Here is a 7,936-nt window from a genome sequence, read left to right as displayed (position 1 = left end):
TGTGATGTACCTGAACGAGGCAGTCCTTGGCAATACTGATTATTTTGACTCTGGCTTTTGGAGAAATGGAACTCTTGGAAAAGGACTAATGTTGTCCACTGTCCCTCCAGCATGCCTCCTGATTTCTAGTTTATCCTGGCCTTGTCACACTATTCAGATTATTTTTTTCCTTCTTTTCTCATACTTTGTCAGACTCTTCAGAATTTTCATGCATTGTTTCAATACATCCTAAGCCTCCACAATTACACCATGTAAATGCGAAGTAAATAATCAAATTAAGCCAGAGGATTCAGCCTTCCCCCATCATCCCAGAAGCCATTGGGTTCTAGATGCTCAGATGTGCATCATTTTAGAGCTTTTTTTTTTCAAATCTTTTGAGACAGAGATAGCCTGAACAAAAATTGTGGCCAAAGAAAGAAATGTATTCTTGCTCTTCAGTTCCTTCCTGCATCCTTTTGCCACTCCCTAAATGGTCAAGACTGCAGTGTAATAAAGGTGGAGAAAATAGACTTAAAGCTGCAGTCTGGATGCTGCTTGGGCCTCAGAACCCATGGGATTCTAGATGCTGTAAGGTACATTTTAGCGTCTTCCCCAGCCTTTTGTTACAATGGACAAAAATCATGACTAAATAAAGAAATTCAGTCTTATTTTTCTTTCAAGGAAGAAATAAGTTGTGTCTAAGGCTTAATGATCAAGGTTGAAAAAAGTGGTTCCCAATAAACTGAGAAGATAAATAACTGCAAAGGTACATGAATCATATTTTAGAATAGTACCCATCTCCCTGTCAAAAGACAAAAAGAAAAGATAATCACCTTCAGTGTATTCCTCTGATGTTAGCTCAGGATGAAGGTGAATGAATAAATGGCCTCAGTCATATATTTCAGATTGGTGCTGCCACACATCATACAGCTTGTCTCTTAACCCCATTCGTAAAAGACAGCTACCATCTGTGTTATCCATCTGACAGCCAGAGTAAAGTAACATAATTTAACTTGTTGATCACATATGTATGTTCATAATATGTCAACTTACCCCAGCCTCACAAAGTTAGCCACCTGTATAAACACTTCTGATATGTGACTGTCAGAAAAGTGAAAACATTTCAATTATGCATTCCAGACAATTGCTCATAGACAGTATACTGCCTCTACACATGCTACAGTGACGTGTGCATGCATACCTGTGAGGTATGAGTGACTGAAAAGCTAAATAATGACCACACTGTCACAGCCCCTCAAAAGCCAGCAGTGACCTTCTGTACATACCTCTGTGGTTTGTGAGGAAAATTCAAGAAATAATGACCACACTTTCCCCAGTCCCGAACAAGTTATACAGTAAACTCTCAGTTAACTGGAACTCAAGAAACCGGCACTCTCAAGCAACTGGAAAAAATATTGAAGAAATCCAGCATAATTTTCATGTGTCACACTTTCTGTCCTCCCCCCCTCGCAGAAACATACCTTACGTTTTTAGAGTTTTAAAAAGGAAGATAGGAATAAGATGCCACTCTCCCTAACCTGAGAACAACTCAAACCAAACAAATAGTATTAGGCCTATTTTTAATAGTAACGCTCAAGCAACCAGAAACTAAAGTTATCCGGCATCTACCAATCCTCATGGGTGCCAAGTTAACAGAGTTTACTGTAGTGACCTTCCGTTTACAACTCTAAGGTTTGATTGCAAGAAGAATGTAAGAAATGATAATCAAACTGTTCCCAGGCCACGCACAAACACAAGCTATAGCAACCTTCTCAACACACATCAGAATAGGGCCAGTTATAGAACATGTGTGTCCAGGGCAGAAGTCCTCAATACACCTGTGACAAACTGCAGTTCTATAACCAGAGTTGTGGACACTGCCTGGGGTGTACCAAGCAAATTCCATTTTGTACTCGAGCTCTTAGTGCTAACCCACCCACCCTGACACCTGTCACTTAAAAATGGATCTCTCTCAAAAATTCTGCCCCCCTTAAACACTTAATAAATGTAACTAACATTTTCAGCTATTCAATCTAAAGCTATTAAAGATACTGCTTTTGGAACAGCAATATTGTACTTGTTGGAGGCATTCATTTAGGCAATTGTAGGCATAATACAACTAAAAAAAACATTATTGAGGAGATGCTCAAAAAAATGCACTAAAAAAGTACAAAGAGCATGCCTGGTTACAGCCTTGGACACTGACAGAATGCAAAAGTTCTGTGATGCATTTTATGTTTTATTTTTGAAAGATGATGACTTGTAGTGTATGGATCAATGTGATTATGCTCAGACTTTGGCAGAAAGTATGCCATGACTCTGAAAAGATTCTTAACAAGCTTTTATTAGGTACCTCTTACTACTGTTAAGCTGTAGCCATACACTAAGCATTTAACCACAGTCACCACAAAAGAGCAGCGCTACTGATCAGAAAAAAGATCTAAATGAAGTCAGACTCAAGTGTTTTAATAGCCTCCCAGTACTTTACATACCGCTCAATTGTACATATTTTCACAGAATGTCCAGATTTTGGCCTTGTATTTTTAGTCAATTTCTTATAAAATTGTGGTTTTCTGGCAAATTATTGAGGGTTGAAGTCAGAAAAAAAGACATCTGAGTTTCAGACTTCATACCCTTCCAAAAGTCATGCTAATGCAAAACCTGGTATTCTATCAATGTTCTGAGTTTGTAAGAGCAATGTTTAAAAAGTGTTTCTATTTTTGAGCCTTTGACTCTCACTATTAATGACTTTGTCCAGATTTGTTGCTCTTCCAGGTTGAGAGGTATGCAGTCTTCTTTGGTGCACTGGTTGTTCTCTGTTAGTTAACAACAGGAAGTGTGTTACTGCACTAATGCACTTTTCTCTCTCTAACCTTTGAATATAGGGCTACTGGTTCACATACCATGCAGGTGCAACTTTATTTTCAGTTGTATGTTTCTATGTAATTTATGTGCAGTCATTCCAAATGTACTTTATTTACACTATATACATCTTGTGGCACGAATATGTTTCTGCTAGGTAGTAGACAGGTTAAAAAAACAAAGTGCCCCTTTGGCATTCCACCCCTGTAGCCCTCAGCACTCTTGGCTTTAGAGGCATGGTCTAACACAACTGCAATAAGCCTGACTGCAGGTATCTCTTTCTTAAACTGACAGAAAATGAAGTAAATGGGGTGAGTGGTAGAGATCACATTGGGATAGGAGCTGTGGAATATAAAGACCCAGTTTCTCTAGCTCTTTTCACTATTCATTGGGCACTGTACATTTTTTCCTGTACATATTTTCCTAGCCCCTGACGAGTCCAGTTTAGGGATGCCACCCTTTTCATATGCCGAAAGTGTGACATTTTTGATAGAAACATGAGCTTTTGCTGGACAAAGCATACCCTTAGCTAATGCAAAGGACAGATTTTTTCTTGCCAAAATAAAACCTTATTTTGTAGCATTTGAGTTGCTTATTCTATTTATTGTAACATTTAGATGTTTCAGATTAAAAACAAAACAAATGTTTTATGTTAGTATTAAAGAAAACGTACAAAATATTTTTGTACTAAAATCGCAGGACGTTTGCCATTTTTTGGACGCAACTGCCCAGGACTGTCCTCGCATATAGGGGCAGGTGGCAACCCTAAGTCTGGTTCCACTTTCTAAATTTTTCATAAAGTCCAAAATGGGCACGTTTTATTCATATCCCCATGTGTGTTTGTAACATTTATGTAAAATACGGTAATTCATAGGGCGTACACGGGCAGGTGTAAAGCCTCAGTGGGGAGGGAAACGGGTGACTTGTTAGCTGACAGACTACATTGACCTCGAAAAACCTTTCACCCTGTACACTAACTGCCGGATTTTCCTTCCCATAACATGGAACTCCAAACAAAAATAATAACGAAACTGTTGGTTTATCATAACTGAAATTCAAATATCCCCACCTATGCAAATACTGTATAGTAAAACTGTACACCAGGGCATTCCATTTTCACAATTTCACTTTTATAAAGATGCAACCGAAACAGTAGCCTGGAAAGCGAATACAGTCATTCAGTCGGTGTTGTAATAACTGTATTTACAGAGCAAGACACAAAACTGTTAACGGAGGCTTTACTCGATGCATAGGTTCGAGTACCTGCTCCTCTAGCGTGAAACCATTCCATAAAGCAGCCCGCTGGTATTTCTCACCTTTTTTTTTTCAAACAAAATTTGTTGATTTACCGCGAGGAAGATCAGGGAACCAGAAAATTGGTGCGATACAACTAAAGGCTTCACATTTCACACGTTGAACAGAGTTGGGTTAAATTCGTTGTATGCCGAGGAGACAAAGAGAACATACCGTTTCCATGGTTCGTGGCTTAATTTATTTAGACTACTCCTAATTTGCGTCTGTATTCATCAGAATTTAGTATACTGATTTGCTACAGCATTTGCAATCTGTATTTGTCCTAGTAAAAAACAAACAAAAAACATTTTATATTTGAAATTGCTACGGCAGCCCATTACTAGCAACCTGGCGTACAGAAGTGATTTTCTCCATCTAGGTGTGGGTTTGACGGATTATGCAGCTAAGGGGTGGGGGTTGGGGCAGTTAAAGAGCTCGTGGACAATAGCAGCCAGAAAGTCGAGTAAAATACCTTATGTGTTGTCTCATTAATTTACTTAAATTTCAGAATAGTTTTGCATTCTTTATTTTTCAGTTCAAGACAATGCTGCATCAGTTCCTTGTTGACTCAGACGCACTTGTGAGTTTATAGTGTTATACAAATTTTATATATATATTTACACATACATATATCTATGCGCACATGCACCGGTACAAATGGATTCGCACATATGACTCCTGAAATAGACAAAAGTCAGTCTTTCCGCCTCCTTGCACAGCTTCCTCCATGCACGTCTTTGCTAAGGCGCAGCCCTAAGTTGTAAAACGAGCCGGATTGCTTCTGCTTGAACAAGGTGAAGGAAATGGCAACGCTCTTCTAACTTGGCTCAAAGCGTGCCGGGCTTATTGGATAGGTTTCTTGGAGTTTTATGACTGACCCTAGTGGATAAGGTACTGAAATCACAACAGAAAGGTTTCAGCTTTTTCGAACTGGCATACGGAGGCAGGTACCTGCAGTCGGTGGTGCGTTTTAAGCAGACATACTGATATTACCGGCAGTTACCCCTGGATTTTGCATTTGTTACAGGTAATGTAGCTAAAGGGTTTGACATTTTCTTGTAATGTTGTGCATTTAAGCTTTATTCAAGAAGGCAGTTTTGCAGGAAGCACTGCATGCAATGTATTATCCCACACAAGCTCTTATTATCGGTTGCTCTCTGCCGGGATGTTTGTCAGGTTTGGCTTAGCTGACATGTATAGGGTGTTATTCCCAACCTGATGTCGGAAGGATGGGTCATGCTTAGAATGTGCTTCTTATTTACCGGAGTTTGGTAGGCTAAAACAATGTAAATCATTAATTAATTACGATTTAGCATACAGAGGATGATTTGTACCTAAACTTGCCCACAGAGGCTTCTCTGCTACTGATTGTACCTATTTTCTGTCAAATATTCATAATAAGGCTTTGATAGCTGTGCATGACATACCTGGTTGTTACTTTTAAGTAGTGAAATATGTCATCAGGTCAATCCCATAAATTGAGCAGTGGTTCTTGATTATCAGACTCTCCTTTACAAATATAAATAAATACTTATCACATGACATCTTTATTGTAAGGGTTAATTGAGAAAGATCTAGATTATTTTTATATTGTCATTTTCATTCTTTTTCTGACGGCAGAAGGTACAATCCCTTCACCATAAAAGTACATTTGTGGGAGGGAATGAATGAATTAATTAACGATCACTAGTACAGTTATTGTAAAATGAATGAGATAAAGCCGTAGTGGAACATCTGCCTTATGGCCAGATCTTTGTAGCAGTAGCATGACATAATGGGCACATGGTTGCAACCTTGAGCCAAGACACTTAAAGGAAACCCTCCTGTAGGAAGCAGGATGGAGCCAATCTCTGCTCACGTTTGTGTGTGTAAGTGTCTATGTATGTATGTATGTGTTTTCATGTTCACAAATGGAATACAGAAATGGACTACCCTAGATGCTCTTGGGGAAGGCTAAACAAAGTCTTGAACGTTCCAAACATTAGAAAACGTTCTGCATGTAATCTATATCTGGGTGTTTGATGTCTTCTCCGTAAGAAAAAATAGTTCTTAGGTTGTCCAGCTTCTTACATCTATACATCTAATCCCCATACATCTGCAGTAGGAAAGCTTTGCATCTTGTCCTCAGACATTTGCATTATGAAACTGGGAAATGCCCTAGGAGATGGGATTCATTTTCTGGAGCCATGCTTTGAGTCAGAGGCAAGGTCTGTCTGTACATAGGCACCAAAGTCCAATTATCCATGGAGGGGGGAAAAGGCCTTTTCACAGTCATCTACTGCACAGTGATACCATTTTAACCTGCAGCAGGCACCACTTTGTCCACTGCTTTTGTGTTCAAATTAATGTGTTCCTCTGCTAGTAATCTTTGTTCAGCAACCACTGTGTGATAGGGGGAGAAGCTGACATAAAGAAAGTAATATGCTGCAGTGTGGGGGATTACTTTGTGCACCAGCTCCTGTGAGGTAGGCCACATCATTTAGTTTGTCAGACTTTTTCATCTTGGTCTCATCTTACTCCTATGTGGTACTTGAGGGAAATGACATAATTTTAGTGTCTCATCTTTGGTTCCAGTAGTCTGTCTCTGGTCTTTGGGTTTCTTTTTCTCTTTAGTGAAGTTAGAATATAGAAGACAGACAGAAGGAAGAATAATCAATATGTGTTCAATGAAGAGGGGAAAAACAACTTGCAAATTCCTAGCTCTCCCTTTTAAAATTTTCTTTTTAAAAGAGAGAGTTTTCACAATAAGTTGAATCATGTTTCTTTCTAAAACAAAGTTAAACTTAATGACTGTAATCTACTCGGGTTAGTTCATATTCACAATGGCACTTTTTGATAGTTTGGGGATCTCAGGGGTGGGGGGGGACAGTACAGAAGCAATATGATTAAAACATACAAACACATGTACGCGCACTTGCACATTTTCAGTATCACCAGAATTCTGAGAACTACAGAAAAATATATGTTCTTCAAACTACATTCAGATCTTGGTATAGGAAATGATTGAAAACTAATAAAAGTTAGTACATAGTCCATTTACATCGATGGAAAAAAAAATGAGTTGAGTATTTCTTTTTATTTATAGCCAGGCTCATTTTAATGACCATGACTTGAGGATATAGGCATGTGCCCTTTGCAATGTCAAGTTACTAAAAAGGTCTTCCCACAATTTTATGTATTACTGCTAAGGGTGATTTAAATATTGTCTCCTTCACATATATTCTAAACAAGCAAAAGCATTTATAGGAATTACAGAGTGTCAATTTTCCATGCTGCATTGTCCTATTTCTCAGAATGGGAAATGCAATGCAAGACTAGAACATGTCTGCTGGGAGGTGGCATTGTAACAGAAGTAATGGGCTCGTAATATTGTTCCAGAAAAAGTGACTGTGTTTATGGTGATGGAAGTATTCTACTATTGAGACAGAGCAAAGTGACCAAGCTAGCTAGCTTCTTCTAGTAGCAAAGTGACCAAGCTAGCTTCACTAATGCACTGTATTCAAGTTCATAAGGACTGTCTGTGGCAGTCTTAGCAACAGTATATACCAGAATTTTCAATTTAACTTCCTGAAGCTTTCACTAACAACTCTCCATGGTTGATTGATGTAGGCTTTCTTACATCTAGACATAAAGAGCATGCTTTTATAGGCATTTCATGGTGACAGTGTAGGACTTCCATCAATTGATGCCACCAACTATCCGGGTAACAGTATTGAAACAAAGAGCTGTGCAACGGTAGTATAGTGTAGGTTGTCATGACAGCCCTATATATTTAAAAGCTAGATTTGAACAGTTTGTTAAA

The 7,936-nt window shown here is 38.6% G+C and overlaps 1 protein-coding gene across 5 annotated transcripts in view; it reads left to right on the top strand.

The window, feature by feature from the left end:
- Positions 1–3,846: 3,846 nt before the first annotated feature.
- Positions 3,847–7,936, top strand: part of GPR132 (G protein-coupled receptor 132) — a 921,399-nt gene continuing 917,309 nt past the window's right edge. For 2 of the 5 annotated variants that reach the window (XM_044074364.1, XM_044074363.1), the window contains exon 1: positions 3,847–4,318. The gene's annotated coding sequence lies outside the window, so the exon portion shown is untranslated. Of the gene's footprint in view, positions 4,319–4,552; positions 5,162–7,936 lie in introns of those variants that run through there. The other 3 variants (XM_044074362.1, XM_044074361.1, XM_044074365.1) reach the window with 2 other exon arrangements.

The sequence above is a fragment of the Protopterus annectens genome, chromosome 6.part0 (assembly GCF_019279795.1).
Source record: "Protopterus annectens isolate FY-2018-M chromosome 6.part0, PAN1.0, whole genome shotgun sequence".
Classification (NCBI taxonomy): domain Eukaryota; kingdom Metazoa; phylum Chordata; order Ceratodontiformes; family Protopteridae; genus Protopterus; species Protopterus annectens.
The sequence above is the reverse complement of the archived record's forward strand: the minus strand, read 5'-3'. Positions and strand labels throughout refer to the sequence as shown.